Below are 22,204 nucleotides of genomic sequence, written 5' to 3' on the forward strand. Positions count from 1 at the left end.
TGTCTTGGCATAAGTTCCAGCACCGCTTCCCTAAAAGGAGAACCAGAGAGAGGGGCTTGTGTAAAGACTGCTTGTTTGGGGAAGTGACCCCAAGGAACAGGAGTAGGGAGAAAAAGTCAAACTGGGAAGGAGTGAGAGCCAATATAAGGTGGTGTAATTAAGCTACAGTATGCAACTGGGCTCATTCCCAGTGGGGACATCTCGATGAGTCGTGTAAAATGCACCTCAGCATTGTCCATCGTGGGACAGAAGCAGAATGTATTTTTCCTCTGGCTTCTAGACCCCACTGGTCAAAAGTTGTCCCAGGGAGTGCTAGCTACCTCACACAGCCTGACTTTGAATTCTTGAGAATGGTTGAGTGGTTTCCTACCAACATCACTGTAAGAAGCAACAGGAATTTCCTCAAGCAGAAAGCAAGAGAAATACCAGGTACAGCTAGGAGTAGTGCTGTCAGGTTTTACCTGCATGTCGCTGGTTGCCACAGCAACTGCTAGAGTTTTTTTTAAAAAATGGGCTAAGAGAATACCACTCATGTCTTTCCCAAGCTAGAATATGTCTTTTAAAATTTGCTCTTTCTACATTAATATCATGAGCTGCCAAAAATAGACCATTTCGAGAGCTTAGAAATAACTGCTTTTCACAGGGTAGTTTGGAAACATTTGTAAATTATTTATTTTCCTTCTAATTTCTAATTAGCTAGTATCTGAACAATGTAAGAAGTACAAAAACATTTTGAGAAATTTTTGATAGATGGAAAGCTTTCATGTGGAAATTTGAAACATTATCCTAACTGACACTCTAAGAGAGAATTGAAATTTCTCTGACTACTTTTAAAAACAAGAGATGCCTATGCTAGAAGCTCAGTTACATATTCTATATGTGCCACTAGTGAAGAAATGAAAGATGGAATGGTGGCAAAGAGATGGAATCAGGCCAGGCATAAAAGTAGTTTTAAATGTATTAGATAATTTTCTGGTTCTGCAGTTGTGTGACGGGTTTGGAGGTATTAATTTTTGTTTTATAACATAATTATGTGACATATAGTTTGCATTTGAATAAAACACTTCATGGCAAAATTAAAACTAAATAAACAAATATTATCATGTTAGATATTACAGAAAAATATCATACTAGAGAAAAAACTCTAGCCAGATAGCTTATAAAACTACCCACCTTAAATATAAGTACACATAAAGGTTGAGAGCAATAAGGTAGAAATATATTCCATGGAAATACTCATATCAGAAAGCAAAAAGAAAAGGAAAGGAAAGAAAAAAAAAAACTCACCATATACCAAGAAGACAAATACTAAACTTCAGAGGAGACTCAGGGTTTCCAGTGAGACTTAACAATCTTCAGTCAGCTAAAGCCTTACTACCAAGGTGATCTCCCTGAACTCTAATTCCAGGAAATAAAAACTAAAATAAATGAAGGTCTGGAAGAATGTCACAGCTATGCTTACTTTTATAACCCAGCCATGAGGAATAGCAACACATAAGATTAATTTTTGTTGAAAACAAGCTCACAAATAAAAAATACAAAGTACCTAAAATCAATTTTACTGCACAGTTCAAAGAGGTAAAAAGAAGACATGTAAGTTTTCAAAGATATTATGGAAAAACAAGAGGTCTATTTCATAAAGAAACAAGGGGAGAAATAAAAAAACCTAGGTGTAGGAAAAAAAATCTTAATGAGTGGGATAAATAGTAGTCTAGTTAAGACAGGGAGATAGATACCATGAAAAAGTTTCCCTGAACATAGTATACAAAGACAATGGCAGGGATCATCAACAAGGCTCTGCCCTAAGCCTCTACAGCACCCAGTGTGTGGACAGGCAGGGACAGTGCTTTCTTCCTGCTATTAACCTGGAGTAGGGTGGATCTAGTCAAGAGGGTTCTACTCTTCAGGGTTGCCTGTTTTTTGGCCCCTTGCCTAGAGAGTGGAGTCTTAGTGTGTTTTTGTCTGTGCCCTTTGGTATTTCGGGGTAGTAGGCTTGTCTAGCATCCTGGCTGAGATATATTAGAGGCATAAAAAAAATCCAGGAAACTCACTACTTCTTCCCCAAGCCCTGAGGCCAGTTGGTTGTCTTCTCTTCATCTTTCTGAGTCTTCTAAGAGTTGCTTTATGTATTTTGACCAGCCATTTTAGCCATAATCAGCAAGAGGAATAGGGTCTGAAATTAGAAGCTCCACAAGTAGTTCTCAAAAGTTGACATGATAAATCAAAGTATATGACACTCCCATCAGTAGTATATGAAATGGGCTACCTCATTATTTCCAAACAATCTTTAATATATTTTTAAATCTTTTCTTTTATAAAGATTTACTGCTTACAAGACAACAAAACAACTGAATAAAAAGCAAACAAGCAAGTCAATTGTTTAAATATACTATTTTCAAGATATCAAATGTATAGGTAATTAAGATTTTAAATGTTAACTTATTTTACATTTTAAGCTAGATATTTTAAAGCATCTACATGCTCTCAAGCTTTTTCTCGATATTATGAATTTATGAATCTGTTAAGTATCTTACCTATTTTTTAAAGATTTTTTAAGTTCCAACTTTTAAAAATTTATACATCTATTAATATTTGCACATAATTTTCAATAGATTTATTCTCATCACTTTTTTAATGAAAATGATTTAACATTTAATTAGTAACTTTAGAAAATCTTTAAAACTTTTTTTTTTTTCTGTAGAAAGAATGCATGTGATTTGAACTGGCTCAACTTCACCAGACAAGGAAATATAGCTGGCAGGTTTAATTAAACATCAATTAAAGTTGCCCTTGAGAGAAAAAATATGTTATTTGAATGTATATGGAGAATTCAAAGGAAACATAACAAAAAAAGCTTTTTAAAAGCTGTTAGTTGTGCTACTTACATTCAACTCTGGAGGATAAATTTCCATGTCTTTCAGTAATTTTAATTTTTAGTTTTATAAAATATTTCCCTCAAGCATACCCAGCCTAAAGTATATTAACTAGTCCCACATTCAAGGTTATTCTTAAATTTCTCAGTGTGTCTATCCAGTGTGCACATGCTACAAAGACAGCAGTGGGAAGTATTGGCACTAAGCAATATGGCTAATGTTTATTTTGTACAGGAATATCCCCAAGCTGGTTTAAAATTTCCATTAAATGAAGAATCTTGCATTTTGGAACTGTTAATAAAACATTATCTACATCATCTTGTTATAATAGTCCTTAAGATGCTGGCTCTTGTCTTCTTATTCCCCATGCACCATTTTGCTCTCAGATCATTGCTGCCAATGGTTCTATTGCGTGGAGAGGCTGACTTTCCCTCCTGGCAACAAAATATCATTGAAGAAATTCCACTTGAGAGATAATGAAAGCGTTCACTAGCCTAATTAAGCAAGTTATTCTGGATTTCATCCAGAACTCGGGGTCTCTTGGAATGTTCTCTGCTATCTCAACTTCCAGAGTACCTATTCCCGGAACACACTCTCTTCTGTAATAAGTGGCAGTACATATCTCAATCACTGACACTCAAACTGAGACTTCTACTCTGCTTTCAATTCTTAGTGAACATGTAAACTAATAACAAGCTCTACTATAATCTTTTTTAAAATAAGACAGTTCAAATAAGTAAAGTGGGAGCTGGGCATGGTAGCTCATGCCTGTAATCCTAGCAGTCTGGGAGGCTTAGGTGGGAGGATCACTTGAGGACAGAAGTTTGACACCAGCCTGAGCAACACAGTGAGACCCCAGCTCTACAAACAAACAAACAAACGAACAAAAAAACAAAACAAAAAACTGAAAGAAAGAAAGGAAAGAAAAAAAGAAATAAGTGAAGTGGTATTAAATAATCAGAGAAAGATTATCTGACATTTATCTGGTTTTTTTAAAAGCATTTATGAAGGGACTTTTACTTAAATTATCTCACTTTAAACTGGAAAACATGCGTTACCAATTTTTAATCTCCATTTTACAGGAAAGAAAATGAAATAGGGGCATTTAAATAACTTTTTGGGGGGGTAACTTCTAATAAACAGCCAAGACAAAACATAAGCCTCGGTCTTCTAATTCTTAGTCTAGTGTTACTTCAACTTTAATGCAGCTATTTGAAGAAAAGAATAACAATCTTATGTGTTAACCAACTTTTATAAACTATGTAACAGTTCTAAGCTTCAGTGTTTTCATCTATTAAAAATATTTTTACCTATTTTTTAGAGAGTTGAAGAATAATTTTATGTGAAATACTATTATCACATAATATTGCAAAGTATTTTTACCACCAACCTCACCCCAAGACAGGGATTTTTTTTTTTCTTTTTCAAGAATAAAGTTGCAGAGGACACCTATGGGAATGTGTTCCTAGCAACTATCTTGCCACTTTTCTAGTTACTGACCCTTTGTGTTCCCCTTGCCTATTCAAACGGCTGAAGAGGGACCAATTTTGTTAAATGGGACCCTGATTTAATGCTACAGTTGATTAGTCCAAGACTTGCCACCTGTATTAAGCTAACCTATAGCTTATTTCCTACAGTTTTTGAACTTTGGATCTACAGACATACATGTCAGTTTCTCAGCAGTCATGTCACCCCATTGCGCAAACTTCAGGAAAATTGCCAACCTGTGGGCCAGGGAAGCAGAGAGAGCCAGTCTATGGAGAGACAGAGAAAAAGAGAGAGAGAGAGAGAGAGAGAGACAGAGAGAATAAGGGAGGGTTATAAAAAACATACAGATGTGTAGGAAGGAACAAGGACAAGAGATAAAAGGCTCTGACATTGCTCACCCCTCTGATTCTAATAGTTTTCAGCTGTCTCCCAGGGTTTTGGATATTAGCCATTTCCCATCTGTTTATAATCAATTCCATTTTTTATTTAGTAAACTCTAATTAGATTTTTATCACTTTCAAGAAATCAAAACCCTTCCAAAAAAGAAAAGCCCAGGATCAGATGGCTTCAGTGGTGAATTCCGCCAAACATTTAAACCATAACTAATGCTGAGCCTTCTCAAACTCTTTCAAAAATTGAAGAGAAGGGAACACTTCTAAAATCATTTTGTGAAGCCAACATTACCCTAATACTAAATCCAAAAAAAAAATACCACAAGAAAACAAAACTGTAGGCTGATATCCCTGATGAATATACAGTAGTCCCCCCTTATCCACAAGGCATAGCTTCCAAAACCCCCAGTGGATGATGGAAACTGTGGATAGTACTGAACCCTGTATATACTCTGTTTTTTCCTATGCCTACATACCTATGATAAAGTTTAATTTATAAAATACACAGTAAGAGAGTAGCAACAACTAATAATAAAATAGAAGAATTATAATAATATACTGTAATAAAAGTTATGAATGGGGTCTCTCTCTCTCTCTCTCAAAATATCTTATTGTACTGTACTCCCCATTCTTCTGTGAGGATGTGAGATGATAAAATGCCTATGTGATGAGATGAAGTAAGGTGAATGACTTAGGCATTGTGACATAATATTTGTCTACTTTCGACTTTCTGACAATATGTCAAAAGGAGGATCATCTGCTTTGGGTGATCCTGGATCCTTGAGCCATGATGATGGTGATGTTTGATTGTCAGGAGTGGATAATGTCAGTAACTAATGGTCAGGTAGCATATATAGTGTGGAAAACAGACAATTCACATCCCAGGTGAAATGGAGCAGATCAGCATGAGGTTTCATCACAATATTTATAATGGCCCATAATTTAAAACTTATGAATTGTTTATTTCTGGAATTTATGTTTAATACCTTTGGACTATGGTTGACAGGGGTGAATGAAATGTTGAAAAGTAAAACCTCAGATAAGGGGGTATTACTGTGCATGTGAAAATCCTCAACAAAATACTTGCAAACTAAATTCAACAGTACATCAAAAGGATCGTACACTACGACCAAGTAGGATTGTCCCTGGGATGCAAGGATGATTCAACATATAAAAATCAATTAATGTGATACACTACAGTAACAGATTAAAGGATAAAACATCACAATCATCTCAATAGATGTAGAAAAAATCTTTGACAAAATTTAACACACTTTCATAATAAAAACTCTCAACAGACTAGGAATAGAAGGAAAATAACTCAACATAATAAAGGGCAAACATGAGAAGCCCATAGGCAACATCAAATCCTGGTAAAAAACTGAAAGCTTTTCTCCAAGAGCAAGAACAAGACAAGAATGGCTACTGTTGCCTCTTCTATTCAACATACTACAAGTCTTAGCCAGAGCAGGTAAGTAAGGAGAATAAAAGGCAATAGAATTGGAAAGGAAAAAGTAAAATTGTCTCTGTTTCCAGATGACATGATCTCACATAGAGAAAACCCTAAAAACTCCATTAAAAAACTGTTAAACCTAATAAAGGAATTAAGTAAAAGTGCAAAATACAAAATCAACATACAAAAATCAGAGCACACAAAGAACAAACTATCTGAAAAGGAACTAGAGAAACAATTCCATTTATAGTAGCACCAAAAAGAATAAAACACTTAGGAATAAACTTAACCAAGGAGGTAAAAGACTTGTATACTGAAAACTAACATTGATGAGAGAAATTAAGGAAAACATAAGAAAATGGGAAGGCATCCTGTGTTCATTGATTGGAAGGCTTAATATTGTTAAAATGTCGACATTTCCCAAAATTACCTATAAATTCAATGCAATCCCCATCAAAATCCCAATGATATTTTTTACAGAAATAGAAAAAAAACAATTCTAAAATTTATATCAACCTACAAAAGACCAGGAATAGCCAAATTCATCTTTTTTTCTCTCATGTGGTTTCTATTTATTTATTCATACATTCATTAACTTGCTAAGGACACCTTTACTTGATGTTTGCTTTCTATAACTGTGTTCATTTCCCAAGGCATTTTCTTTTATTTTTTACATTAATTTTTAAATTTATAATTGGCACGTTATAAATTAATGACGTAAATATAATACCTGAAATTGTAAAACTCCTCGAAGCAAACATAGAGGAAAAACATCATGACATTGGCCTTGGCAATGATTCCGTGGCTATGACACCAATAGCTCAGACAACGAAAGCAAAAATAGACAAATGGGATTACATCAAATTAAAAAGCTGCTGCACAGCAAAGGAGACAATCAACAGAGTGAAAAGGCAACCTATAAAATGGAAGAAAAGATTTGCAAACCATATATCTGATAAGAGGTTAATCTCCAAAATATCTAAACAAACTCCTACAACTCAGTAATTAAAAACTAATAATCCAATTAAAATGGGCTAAGGAATTGAGTGAACAGTTCTCTAAAGAAGACATAGTAATGGTTTATGAAAAAAATGCTCAGTTTCACTAATAAATCAGAGAAATGCAAATCAAAATCATAATGAGATATCACCTCACAACTGTCAGGATGGCTATTACCACAAAAAAAAAAAAAGGAAAACAAATGTTGGAGATGATGTGGAGAAACTGAGACCCTTATACACTATTGGTGGGAGTGTAAAATGATGTAACTACTATAGAAAACAGAATGGAGGTTTCTCTAAAAGTTAAAAATAGAACTACCATATGATTCAGCAATCCCACTTCTGGGTATTTATCCAAAAGAATTGAAATCAGGATTTCAAAGAGATATCTGGACTCCCATGTTCCTAGCATCATGACTTACAATAGCCAAGATGTGGAAACAATCTAAATATCCATGGACAGATGACTGTATAAAGAAAGTGTGTATGTGTGTGTGTGTGTGTGTGTGTGTGTGGTGTGTGTGTGTGTGTGTGTGTGTGTGTGTAATGGAATATTATTCAACCTCATAAAGGTATAAAATTCAGTAATATATTGAGTAAGACAACATGGATGAAACTTCAGGACATTATGCTAAGTGAATTAAACCAATAACTGAAAGACAAACACTATATAATTCCACTTATATGTGGTATGCAAAACAGTCAAAGTCATAGAATGAAAAAGTGAAATGGTGGTTGCGAGGGGCTAGGAGAAGGCGGAAATGAGAGGTTACTAACCAGTGGGCAAACAGTTTCAATCAACTAAGATGAATATCTTCTGGAGGATTGGTATACAACATTGGTGTACAACCATATTGTACACTTAAAAATGTATTAAGAAGGTAGGTCTTATGTCAAATGTACTTACCACAATGAAATAAAAATTAATAAAGGTAAAAAGAGAGAAAGGCAGAGAGGGTTTTGACTGCAGAAGATGAAGGCAATGTTGAGACTAAGGCAAGATGCTGCAATGCTGAATCTTGATGCTCAGGAAGGTGGAGGAAGAGGCTATGAGCCCAGGAATGCAGCTTAAAAGTTGGACTCGGTAAAGAAAGATTCTCCCCTAGGCCCAGTAAAAATGATTTTAGATTTCTGACTTCCAGAATATAAAAGAATAAGTGTGTGTCATTTTAAGCCACAAAGATTGTGGTAATTTATTACAACACTCATTGGAAACAAATATTATATAGAGAGCATGAAGAAAAGTTGTAAAATGGTGCCCAAAGGGATACGTGAGGTAGAAAATCCTCATGAAAATATTGAGCAGTTAAATCAGAAACAGAAACTGTTACCTGAGGACCTTCATCTACCCTGGATGTGGCTAAGAACTCAACTCTAATAACTCCAGCCCTTCTACCCTAAGAAAAGGGAGATTTGCAAATATGGGTACAACTTCCTTGGCACTTTCTACCCTACTTTCCAATTAGCCCTAAGCACTAGGTGAAGTTCTCAGTAGTAAAACATTTGATCAATGAAATCATGCTACCAGCAAAGGTAGAGTTAAACAAATAAACAAACAAACAAACAAAAAGACCATTCATGGAAAAATCAATTGTATAGCATGGGAGTACTGAGGATTTGAAGTTTGATTACTGCTGTCGTATAGCATCGATTTGTGACATTCTGACTGAGGTTGTTCCCTGCCCCAACCAAAATTGAGTTTTAATTTGATTGCCACGTTGTGCCTCCAAACTCAAACTTTACGTACACACAATTCAGGGCACCTGCTGGCATTACCACTGCTTCTGAGCACCCCTGCTTTCTACTTGTAGACAAAGTAGATTGAAATTCATGGGTATTTGGAACAATAGTAGGATCACAGTGACAGTGTTGTGGTGACACCCAAGATGACCTATGTAAGATATATTAATAGTTGATGCCACGAAATTGTAAAATGAATGGGTATAAGGAGAAGCGAATGAAGCAAGATGGTAGAAGGCCCTAAAGATAAGGAAATATTTGAGTTCTCAGCACACATATCAACACTCTCACATCCGTATTTTAGCACTCAACCTTGGCCCAGGAGGCAGCTTTCTCTCAGGGGATATCCTTAAGGTGTTCAAGGAGGACAGAGTTAATAGATGAAATTTTTTAGTGTTGAGAGAAGGGTTCAGCTAAGGTTGATTAAGCTGTTTCTTTTTTCTTATTTAACGCCTGATATGTGAGCCAAAGGCAGTATTCAATTCCTTAGTGACTTGCTCTGCTAGCTCAGGCATTAGGCCAATTTCTTCAGACAGAACAAACTTCTCTTTTGCCCAAATGTTTGCTCAAGAGGTGACTGCATTGGTTTTTACACCAGTGAAAGGTTTGTTCCGCTTTATTTATATTTTGTTACAAGCTGCCGTCTCAAACTGTGTTTTATTTAATATTTGATCTTCAGGACATGACTGAAGTACAACATTTTTGTGCCCTGCTGACCAGAAGTTAGAATTTACTTAAGTACTCACATGTCTATGTAGTTTATTTTAAGAGTGGCAGTATGCCTGGTTTACTGATGCTCTTTTTGGAAAAGTTAGATTCACCAGCTTTTCTTTAAAAAAAAATGCCATAGAACAAAACGGATATTTTTTATGACTGAATAAAAAATGTATCATGAAATCTCTTATATTTAGCATTAAACATGTCTTCTGAGGAATATCATAAATTGAATATTCAGAGGTTCAAGAATTAAACCAAGCATTATGATCAACTTTTAGGACTTTCTTAGAATTAACATTTGAGTATTGAGAAATGAGATATTACATATTAATATTTCAACTGAACTGACCCTAAATCCATAATAAAGAAGACTCAACCTTGTGAGAGATGATTTGGCAAAAGAATGAAGAATCAATTAGCAATCAATTAGTAATTCAATGATAGAATCATAAAATTAAGTATCTTCTATGGGAGGAACAATCATTTGGGATTGAGAACATGTTGAAAATTCAGTGGCAAAATCAATTCTTTGCTCTCCAAAAGTGTCTTGAAATTGTCGGTGGAAATAGCAAGTATTTAAACTGCAGCAGCCAAAAAGCAATGACTATAATTCAGGCTTTCACTGAGAAGAAGAAAGGTGATATTTTATGTGATGATTGGTGTTCTAATTAAGAAGGCACCATGCTGAAAGACATTGGTTCACAAAACTAAAGGGCACTTTTTAAAAAGTCTAAAGCATATTAGAAAATGCCTTGAGTTACTTATAAAAAACACCATAAGACATGCACTGAGAGCCTGAACATGGATGAAGATAGGAATAAACTTATCACAAAAAGAAAGTTTATGAATAGTTTGGGCCTGATGCCTACAATTGACTGTAATTCAGAAAAAAAGGTCATTTGAAAAATTTTTTTCAATGTTTCCATTTTTTGGTTAGTTTTTTGAAAATACTTCATGTATGTGTAAAAATAAATCAAAAGTGTTACAAAAATGCTTACAAGGTTTTGATATGGGTACAAATTATTTAAATGCATTTACCTAAACATTTTTAAACAAAAATTTGAAAATAATCAGAAAAAGGGTCTGCTTCATGTAAAACCCTGATACTATTAAAGCATTTTGATAGGTATATAAATTTGAAAGAAGAGGTATTTGAATTATAATCAAACATCTTTCATCCAAGAACATTATCACTGGCAAAGTAAATAATCATGAGCAATAATGGCTGTAGAAAGAGTGTGCTGTAAATCACAATGTAATAAAGCACTTCAAATTTCAATTTATCAGTGCTTCCAAAACTAATCCAGGCAGCATTTTCATTAGCCTAAATGATCTGCAGAAAAATAGTTTTAATTTTCATTTAATATTCTTTATTTAATATTAATATTCTTCATTTAATATTCTACGACCTTCAAGCATATAAGTGGCAAAAGACAAAACTTGAAATACGATGTGAGAAAAAATGGTATTCTATTACTCATTGACATAATTTGAATTTTTCAAAGATCTATACAAAAATAATAATCAAACTATTCAAAAAAAAACTCTTTATCATCCTAATTGGCATAGCCTCATATCCGGTGACATTCTCATTCTCTCTTCTGCCCCCACCCTCTCCCTTACCCCCATAGCACACACTCTGATATCTATTTGAGAGAAATAGATTTTACTCTCCAAAGGGAAATAAATAATTTTCTTATTGTGAAAATGAAAAGTGGACAGAAAAACAGTGACATATGGGTAACAAGTACTATTCAATATAAAATTACTATTATCCAGTAATTGTGAGGCATGAGGTATTTACAACTCTTCTGGCAAATTTGTTCCTATTTTCATCTGTCATTACATGTAATCAGTTTTTTTGAGTAGTTTTTTAAAATGTTCAAACATTTATTATTAACTTTGGTAGAGGTGATATGGTATTGTGGTTTTGTAAGAAAATGTCCATACATTTACAGAGATGGAAAGTTTGTCAGGATGTCATTGAGAGGCAGATTTGTGAATTCAGTGGCAGAAAAATCTCACACTGCCTGAAAGAATAAACTCAAAAAAGTTGAATTAATCAAATGTTGCTCATCTGAAAACTACTTCAAGCCAGAACTGGTCAACAAATATTTGGGTTTGGGCCACAGTCCTGAAAGACACAATCCTGAATGTTGAAATCCTGTAAGATCAAAATCTCTATAGTCTAAAATCCTGAAAATAACTATTCCAAAAGATCAAAACCTTGAAAATATAATTATGAAAAAATAAAAAAACAATTCTTAAAAAGACATTTATTTGCATTTTTAAAAGGGGATTTGAGAAACATAAAAAATACAATAAAATGCTTCATAGGCCACTTTACACAATAACATATGAAATAATAATATATTAACACATATTTTTGCAAGCATAAGCACTTGGGTATACTAATGACAGTCCCATGTGAGTTAACAGTTATGAACAGATGGACCATATTCATAAAGAAGTAGGTCAAAAAGTGAAATGTATGAATGCAAATCACTGTGGTTGGTAATTGTGTGCACCCAACTTTATAACTGCTGCTGTCATCTGAAATACTGTGACGGGCAACCTACGTCTTTTGATGACATAGATTGAAAGCTATGATGGGTCATTACTGTATAGGCAATCACCCAAAAAGCTGAGATTTCAAGAAAGTTTATCTTTCACAAGTGTAGATTTACAAAAAGGACATCTCTTCATTTATTGAAGATGTTTCAACCTTTTTATGTACACTCATAATACGCACAAAGTCAACACTGACATAATGCACTTTCATTGACTCAAATTTGCAAAAAATGTATAGAATGAATTAGCACTGTTCTAAAAGTCTTTAACAATTCATTACTCTAGTACTGGAAATGATTTGAAGGTGAAATACATAGCCCAGCAAATTGTAAAAAATAATTCTGACCATTTAAAATAGTGGGGAAAAAAACTTAGAGAAAAACCTAAAAAATCTAAAAAGAGAATTTGACACGAGAAAGCGTATTACACGGATAGATTATGTACAATTGCAGGGAGGTAGTACATGAGAGGTGTTAGCAATGAAGTTTGTTTTCTTTTTTTTTTCATTCAGCTCAATGCGTTTGGCAGAAAATTCAGGTAAGTGGATTGGCCACACGATAGGGCAACGACAAAAACTTCAGTTTAAAAATGTGTCATTTTTCTGCACTGCCATTTCTTCCAGCTGATGAAATTTCAGGAGTGTTTTCTTTTTTTTCTCACCTTTTGAATTTGGATTTTATTGACGCTTTTAAGGAGTTAAAGCTGCAAATGCTTAAACAAGCCAGTGAAGTTACTGACTGGTTTGAAATTCACTTTTAGAAGCCTTGGTCAAACCTATTCCAAGTCTGTCATTATGTTTTGGGGATTCAGTTGAAATTCATTTTCCTCTGTAATGTCCATCAAATCTTCAAATAAACACTTATAAATTGCTTCACTTTTTTCCAGTCATTTATACATAAAAGAGCGGATAAGTTCTAGCATTTTTAGATCCAACAGGCACTTAAATTGTATATAGTTGATCAAAAATAGTGGGGACAGTTTTGAAAGTGCCATCCATTAGCCAAAATGAAGCATGCACTAGTTTTTCTATGTTAGATTTACTGGTAAATACAAGTAGTCTATCATCTTCCACAGTCAAATCCCTAACTGAGAATAGTTCACCATTTACTATGTTTTGTAACACTGGGAGAAACCTCTGTATCAACAAGTGTCTGGTTCAGAAGGTCTCTGAGCTTGTCAAATTCTTCCTATTCTCTGATGAAGGGTGTTTTTTTTATTGTTGTTGTAGTTTATGGTTTATTTGTTTGCCTATTTTTTGTTTGTTTGTTTTGTATAGATGAGGGTCTCACTATGTTGTCCAGGCTGGAGGCTGGAGTGCAGTGGCTATTCACAGGCACAATCATCACACTACAGCCTTGAACTCCTGAGCTCAAGGGATCCTCCTGCCTCAGCCTCCCAAGTAGCTAGGACTACAGGTGCGTACCATTTCACCCAGCTCAAAGGACATTTTTGAAGGCAAGCATGGCACTATGTGTGAAGGGGCACAAATCATGCACAATTGAACAATTTGGCAGAGGAATTTTTTTGTATTTTTTTGCCTGCATTTTTACTTCTGCTACGATCTTCAAAACACCCAAACATTGAGGGCAGATCTTTCCCATCCAGTCCACTCAGACTTGCTGTCAACCTCATATTAGATTCAAAATCAAACCAGATCTTAATAGGATGGCCAATGGGATGAAAGTAAAATGACACACTTATGTACTTTTTACAGGTTAACCTTTTAATTACATTTTTCTTAAAGAGCTGTCAGATTTCTATTTCTTCAGGAGATATTTTCACCAGTGTGTTGTTCAATTCCACGGGTTAAGCTTTCTTCGTTATTAAGAAAATTTAATAACATTACTAATATGTATACATATTAGAGAGGTTGTTATTCATTGCAATTTCATCTTTTAGAAAAGGCAGAGGCAGACTTCCCAGACTAAAGGTGAGATTTTTAAATATATGCAACAAAAATATCCCTACAATGATTATAAAGATGCCACTCAAAGCACCAATGACAATATCAACAGGCACACCTTGGCACTCCAAGTGAAAGCTGATATTGTGAAGAACACTTAATCACTGGAGTCACTATGGAAGTGTCGAATATATTCAGGGCCCGATGTAGGTAATTAATCTGTGTGGTCACACAGAGGACGCAGCTCTGCAGCAGAAGCCAGGCCAGATGATGTCCCAGCACAGGTGACAGCTCCTTGATAGCAATGCCCAGGCCCTTACCTCAAGAGACTAAAAGTGCTCCGACTACAGAGTCAATTGTTATGTGCACAGGAATGTCTATCTGTCCGTGGCAAAGTCCCACCACAAAGGTTAATATTAAGGACACAATAACCACAAGTGTTGCAAAGACCACAAAACCTGGATCATTCAGCTCGTGAAACATTTCCTTTAAGTTCTCCAATTCCTCTTCTTTTGGAGCATGAATGACTATAGGTCCTAGAATACTTAGCGGACACCCCAATATTCCCACGAGGTTAAGTTTTTGTTTTATTAAGTATGATGAAACAAAGGCACTTGCTAGGTGGCTGAGAGCTCCTAGTGGAGTCACCAGCGTGGCTGGCGCAAACGCATCCGCAGCGACACTTGCCACCTCCCCGGGCCTCGCTGACAGCAGTTCAGTCCACCGCACCCACTCTGTAGGACACGCACTTGACACGCTCTCATGGAGCCTTTTCTGGGAAGTGGCAGAGCTTTTCTTTATTCCTTCTTCCTCTTCAAAATGAAATTCCCTCTTGTGAAAATGCTGGAGCTCGTAGCCAATCCTAGATTCATATAAAAGTTACGTTTTCCACCTCCCTCTCTTCTTGTTTGTTACTAAAGACGTTCCTGCGAATCACATTGACCACAGAACAGAAAAACTGTTGGTACTGGAGGCAGGAGGACGCAGCCTTCGTATAGTTAGAAGAGAGAACAGTGGGAGAGCCCTGAAAGGAATGAATTCTTTGCTATTGTCTGTTTTCAACTCTTTGTAATTGAATTCAGTTCAATCACAGCTAAGACAGCATGTAAATTTAATATGGTCTCTCTTATGAAAAAAAGCTGGAAGAGGTGAGAGGTGACTTATTTAGTTTCATTTCCTCATAAATGACCCTTTATTCCCATTTTCAGTTTTAAGCTCTGGCTATTTAGCTTCTGTTCCCGTTGGCAGACAGCCCCGCGGCTTCCCACCCCCACTCCCACCAACCCCCCATCGGGTGTTAAATCACCTTGGCGCACACAAGGCTACACAGTCCACCCGGGTCACCCCCTCCTGCGCTCAGGTGGCCACCTCGTCCCTTGAGGTCTAGTGGGAAGTGTGAGCGCCTGGACTGCAGCCTTGTGTGTCCCTTCTTCCACGGGGGGTCACCAAGGGGAACCTGCCCCTGCTGTCGGTGACTGAGGGCAGCTGCCCAGGAGCAAGAAACTATGATTAATAACAAAAAAAAAATCATCAGGGTCTAATGAATGTAGAAATTCTTCATATTTACTCTAGGATTTTTAGACAGGATTAGAACTTTTAGTTGACCAAAAAAGATTTGAATGTATTGTTTGACAAAGAAGGGAGTTTGGGGGTGAAGACAAAAGACAGGGAAGAGAGACAGGAATGACAATTTTTTTTCAAATTCGTTTAACAAATTATTTTTTTACTACTTAATAAGACAAGAATTATTCATTCAAAGAGGCATATAACATGTTTACATGCTTCAAAGAATGATGACAAAAACAAACACCCATGTCCTTAACACTTTCAAGAGAGAAAGCCTCACTGATAGTGCCCACTTTGCTCCTCCCTGCTGCCTTCATGCCAGAGAAAACCAGCAACATTTTGTGTTAATCACTTTCTTTCCTTTTAAAAAATTATCGGGTCATTTATGTAGTATTCAAACTGAAATATGTTCTTTATTTTTGCAATATATGTAAAATATTTGTTGAAGTTTACATAAAAGAAATCATGATATATGCATGTTTTTACCACTTGGCTTCTTTTCATTGAAATTAAATTTGTGAAACCTATCCATGTTGATGGCTGTAGGTTGCTTATTCATTTGTATTGTGGTATTGTATTGCATTGTATGAATATGTCACAACTTATCTGAAAATTTTACTGTAGATGTACATTTAGATTATTTCTTTGTTATTCTTCCTACAAACAGGGCCTCTATGAAGGTCTTGTACACGTTTTCTGTGTCACATACAGAAGAGATTCTTCAGTGTTTGAGCTAAGGAATGGACTTGTGGGCTCTTAGGGCACATGCATTTTTGCTCCTACTGGATAATTGCAAATTGCTTAATAAATGGTTTAAAATGTTAAAGATGGACAACTTATGAATGTCCTTTGTTTCCCATTCTTATCTTTACTAATATTGTCATAGTTTTTATTTTTTGTTTTTGCCAATCTTGTAGGTATAAAATATAATATTATTGTTATTACTAATAAGGTCAACCATGTTTATATAATTATTGGTAATGCATGCTGTCTCTTATGTAATGTTTTTTTGCATATTTTCCATGCCTTTAAATCCTTTTGCTTTTTGATTTGTAGGAGAACGTTTAAAACACAGGAATCATTTTGTGTGTGTATGTGTATATATATGTGTATATATATTATATATACTGTGTGTGTATATATATATAGAGAGTCACAAATATCTCAGTGTGTTAGCCAATATTTTTATTTGCTCTATGGTACATTTTTTATTGTGATATGAACAATTAACACCAAATGTACCCTCTTAACCAATTTTTAAGCATAAAATACAGTATTTTTGACTATAGGTACAATGTTGTATGGCAGATCACTAGAGTTTATTCATCTTGCTTGACTAAAACTTTATGCCTATTGATTAGTAATACCCCATTTTTCCCTCCACCCAGCTCCGGGAAACCACCATTCTACTTTTTGATTCTATGAATTTGACTATTTTAAATACTTCATATAAGTGGAATCATTCCATATTTGTCTTTCTGTGACTGGCTTATTTCATTGGCATAATGCTCTCGAGGTTCACGCATGTTGTCACATATCACAGAATTTCCACCTTTATCAAGGCTGAATAAGATCCCAATGCATATGCATATCTATATATCTCCATATAGACATATATATCTCCCACGTTTTAAAAAATCCATTCATATGTTTGTGACGTTAAGTTGTTTTCACTTCTTGGCTATTGTGAATAATGCTGCTATGAACATAGGAGTCCTAATTTCTCATTCAGATCCTAATTTTCATTCTTTTGGATAAATATCCCAAACTGAGATTGCTGGATCATGTGGTTCTATTTTTAATTTTTGGAGGAAACTCCATACTGTTTTCCATAGTGGCTACACCATTTTGCATTTTCACTAAGAGTATGTAGGGTTCCAGTTTCTCTACATCTTCTCCAACTCTTGTCCTCTTTTTTTTCTTTTGTTAATAGCCATTGTGACAGATGTGAGGCGATATTAAATATCTCAATTGTGATTTTGATTTGCAATTCTCTGATGATTATGGATGTTGAACATTGTTTCATGTACCTGTTGGCCATTTGTAACTCTTATTTAGAGACATATCTACTCAAATCTTTAGGCCATTCTTTAATTGAATTGGGTTATTAAGGTTTTTTTTTTTGTTGTTTTGTTTTGTTTTTTGTTATTTAGCTGTAAGAGTTCCTTATGTATTTTGGAGATTAACCCCTTGTCAGATATGTGATTGGCAAGCATTTTCTGCCATTACATAAGTTGCCTTTTCACTCTGCTAATTGGATTCTTTGTGCAGAGCTTTTTAGTTTGATGTTGTCACACTTGATTATTTTTGCTTTTGTTGCCTGTGCTTCTGGTGTCAGAGCTAAGAAATCATTGCCAAGACCAATGTCATGAAGCCTTTTCTTTATGTTTTCTTCTAGCAGGTTTACAGTTTAATTCTTACATTTATGTCATTAATCCATTTTGAGTTGGTTTTATGTATGATATGAGATAAGGGTCCAATTTTATTCCTTTGCATGTGAATATCCAGTTTTTCCAACACTATTAGTTAATGAGACTCTCCTTTCTCCATTGTTAATTCTTCTTGGAACCCTTGTTGAAGACCAGTTAGCTCTAAATATGTGGCTTTATTTCTGGGCTGTCTATTTTATTCTATTGGTCTTGTGTTCATCTTTATATCAGTACTATAATATTTTGTGTACTTTAGCTTTGTGATATATTTTGGTATCAGGAAATGCTATGCCTCCAACTTCATTCTTCTTTCTTAAAGTTGATTTGGCTTTTGTGGTTCCATATGAATTTTATTTTGTTTTTCTTAATTTATTTGTTTTCTTAATTGATTGTGTTGCCCACAACCTCCATTTAACACTAAATGTATATGTTGGTAATGTGCTTCTTTGTCTTGCTTGATCTTGATTTCTAATGGGAATGCTTTATGCTTCCTCTTTGACAACAAGGCTTTGTGCAGATACCTCCACTAAATATTTTTCTATATTCTCACTTTAAAAGATATTTTAATCATCAGTTGTTAAATTTCATCCATTTTTAAAAGTATCTATTGATAGAGTTATCTTATTTGTTTTTCATCATGGAATGTGGTGAATTATATAACACAGAATTAGCTTTGTATTACTGGATGAAATTTAAATTGGTCAAGATGTATGCCGTCTTTATATATTGTTGAATTCAGTTATTAAGGATTTTTGGTTCTATGCTGAAAAATGAGATTCCTGATAATTTCTCATCCTCATTTAGGACTTAAATTTTGTTATTGTAATTATTTGCCTTATTGCTTTTATTTAACAAGGTTATAGTAACCTCCTAAAAAGAGTGAAAGTCTTGTGTCATTTACTAGTCTCTGAAGGAATTTTTATAAATTTAAAATTATCTCCTTCAAAATTTGGTAAAAGTTACCTAAAGAAACACCTGAACCTGGTGTTTCTTTAATAGTAAATTTTTAAAGTATTAATCCAATTTTACTCATGCTTTCTAATTCTTCCTGAATAAGTTTTGGCTGGATAAGAATATATAGTCATCCCTCCATATCTGTGGCTTCTGCACCCATGGATTGAACCAACCACTAATCAAAAATATTTTTAAAAGACAAGACAATAATAAAAAATGATACAAAGAAAAATGCAGTAAAACAACTGTTTACATAGCATTTATATTCTATTAGGTATCATAAGTAATTTAGAGATTATTTAAAATATATGAGAGATGCCGCCATGAAGCCCTCTCTGATGACCCCAGGCAGAATTAGTGACACAGCTAGCACTTTGAAAAGACCCCTTCGTATGATACTTGTCATTTGGTATTTGCTTATTTGTCTACTTGTGCACCTCTCAGTAGCCTGCAAGTCACTAAAGAGGAAAAACTGACTCATTCAACTGCACATCCCCACCATTCATCACAATGCTTGGTGGTACATAGTAGGGTCTAATAAATATTGACAGAATGAATGACTGAATCCTCTCCATTTAACTATGGAGCGTACTGTTTAATATGTAATCCAAAATATGATTTCATGTGTCTGTTGTTGTTATTCCACATGCCTGGTCCGTAATGGGAGCTCGATAAGCATTTGATGAATAAAAAAATATATGTTTATATATTTTTGAGTATCCATGGGTTTTGGTATCCTCATGGCGTGCTGGAACCAGTGCCCTGTGGATACCAAGGGATGACTAACTATAGTTTTAATAGCGTTTCCCTTTCATTAATGTTTGCAAATTTACAGACATAATATATAAAAAACTGAAAAGAATAGGACATTTTACTTAATTTCCAAGCTAAAAACGTAGCCAGTTGTAGTTTTATGGATACCAGCAGAATATAGGAGAGCTGAGTCAGAGGCAAAAGACAGTTTATCACTCGCAGCAATAGCAAAAGTGAGACTATCGGCATCTGTGTACTAGCTCCCCAAACCCCAGTTGCCACAGGACAAAGATAAGTGGGCTAGGAGACACCTGTACAGAAAGTGGGTTACAATATAAAAGAGGAATCTTGAATTTAAAAACCCAAATCTTTCATAATGAGCAAAGAATGCTACCTTTGTTTCAGAGAGAAACATGATCTCCATCTTCCAAAGCTATAAGCAAACACATATTTTGCTGTGGAGGGAAATGCTATCTCTCTATATAATTTAGTTTGTTATGAATACATTCTGGTATTCAGCTCTTTATAGTAAGTATATACCCATAAAGGACTTGAAAGTCATCACTCTCATTCTCACAACAAGCAAAAAGCTGATCAGGCTAAATATCAATGACTGTTCTGGATCTATCAGAGAATTGAGGCTATGGGGCAAACCATCATCCAAAATGTGGTTTTACTATATACTATATACTAGCAAAAGCAATTGGAATTTGAAATTAAAAAACACAATACCATTTACACTAGCACCCCCAAAATAAAATACTTAGGTATAAATCTAGCAAAATATGTATAATATCTATGTAAAGTACAAAACTCTGATAAAATATTAAACAGCTAAGATTATGGAGCTATATTTTATATTTATAGATAGGATGACTCAATAGTGTTAGGATGCCAATTCTTTCCAACATCCTTTATAGATTCAACTTGATCCCATTCAAACTCCTAGCAAGTGATTTTGTTGAAATTGACAGACTGATTCTAAAGTTCATATGGAAAGGCAAAAGACCCAGAATAGCCAATATAAGAACAAAGTGGGAGAACTGAAATGACCAAACTTTAAAACTTACTATAAAGCTTTAATAGTCAAGACAGTGTAGTATTGGTGAAATAATAGACAAATAGGTCAATGGAATAGAGCAGAAAGCTCAGAAAAAGACCCACACAAATATAGTTAACTGATTTTTGCCAAAAGAGCAAAGGCAATTAAATGAAGTAAAGGTAGTCTTTTCAACAGATGGTGCTGGAACAATTGGAAATCTATAGGCAAACAAAACAAAACAAAACAAATCTAGACACAGACCTTCCAACTCTGACAAAAATTAACTCAGAATGGATCACAGACCTAAATGCAAAACTATAAAACTGGTACAAGATAACACAGCAGAAAACCATATTTGACACAGGACTAATATCTACAATACATAAAGAATTCTTAAAACTCAACATCAAAAAAACCAACAATCCAATTAGAAAATGGGCAAAAGACATGAACAGACATTTCACTGAAAATGATGTAGAGATGGCAAATAAGCACTTAAAAATATGTTCAATATCCTTTACCATTGGAAAAATGCAAATTAAAACCACAATGAGATTTCAGTACACACCTATCAGAATGGCTAAAATAGAAATAAATAGTGATAATACCAAATGCTGGCAAGAATGGGAAGCAACAGATATTCTCATTCATTGCTGGTGAGAATACAAAATGGTACAGTAACTTGGAAGACAGTTCGTCAACTCCTTACAAAGTTAAATGTATTCTTCACATATGATCTAGCAATTGTGTTCCTCGGTATTTACCCAGTTAGTTGAAAATCTATGTCCACACAATATGAATATGAATGTCTATAGTGCTTTATCCATAATTGCTCCAAACTGGAAGCAAACAAGATGTCCTTCAAAAGGTGAATGGATAAACAGTGGTAAATCCACACAATGGAACATTATTCAGCCACAAAATGAATAAACTACCAAGCCATGAAAAGACCTGTAGGAACTTTAAATACATAATTGTGAAGTGAAAGAAGCCAGTCTGTATGATTCCAACTATACGACATTCTAGAAAAGGCAAAACTGTAGAAATAGTAAAAAGGTTAGTAGTTCTCAGATGGAGGGTGAAGATGAATTGGGGAAGTACAGGAAACAGGACAGTGAAACTATTCTGTATGTTACACAGCATGCGTTTTTCTAAACCTGTAGAACTGTACATCACAAAGAGTGCAACTTAATGCAAACTGTGGATGTTAATTAATTATAATGTATAAATATTGGTTTATTGATTGTGAGAAATGTATCACTTTAATGCAGGATGTTAATAATAGGGAAAATCATGTAGGAGTGAGAGTATGTGGGTAGTTT

At 34.7% G+C, this 22,204-nt stretch overlaps 1 pseudogene; it reads right to left on the minus strand.

Moving 5' to 3' along the window:
• Positions 1 to 22,204, minus strand: part of LOC123623382 — a 116,779-nt pseudogene that overhangs the window by 91,904 nt on the left and 2,671 nt on the right.

The sequence above is a fragment of the Lemur catta genome, chromosome 18 (genome assembly GCF_020740605.2).
Source record: "Lemur catta isolate mLemCat1 chromosome 18, mLemCat1.pri, whole genome shotgun sequence".
Taxonomy (NCBI): domain Eukaryota; kingdom Metazoa; phylum Chordata; class Mammalia; order Primates; family Lemuridae; genus Lemur; species Lemur catta.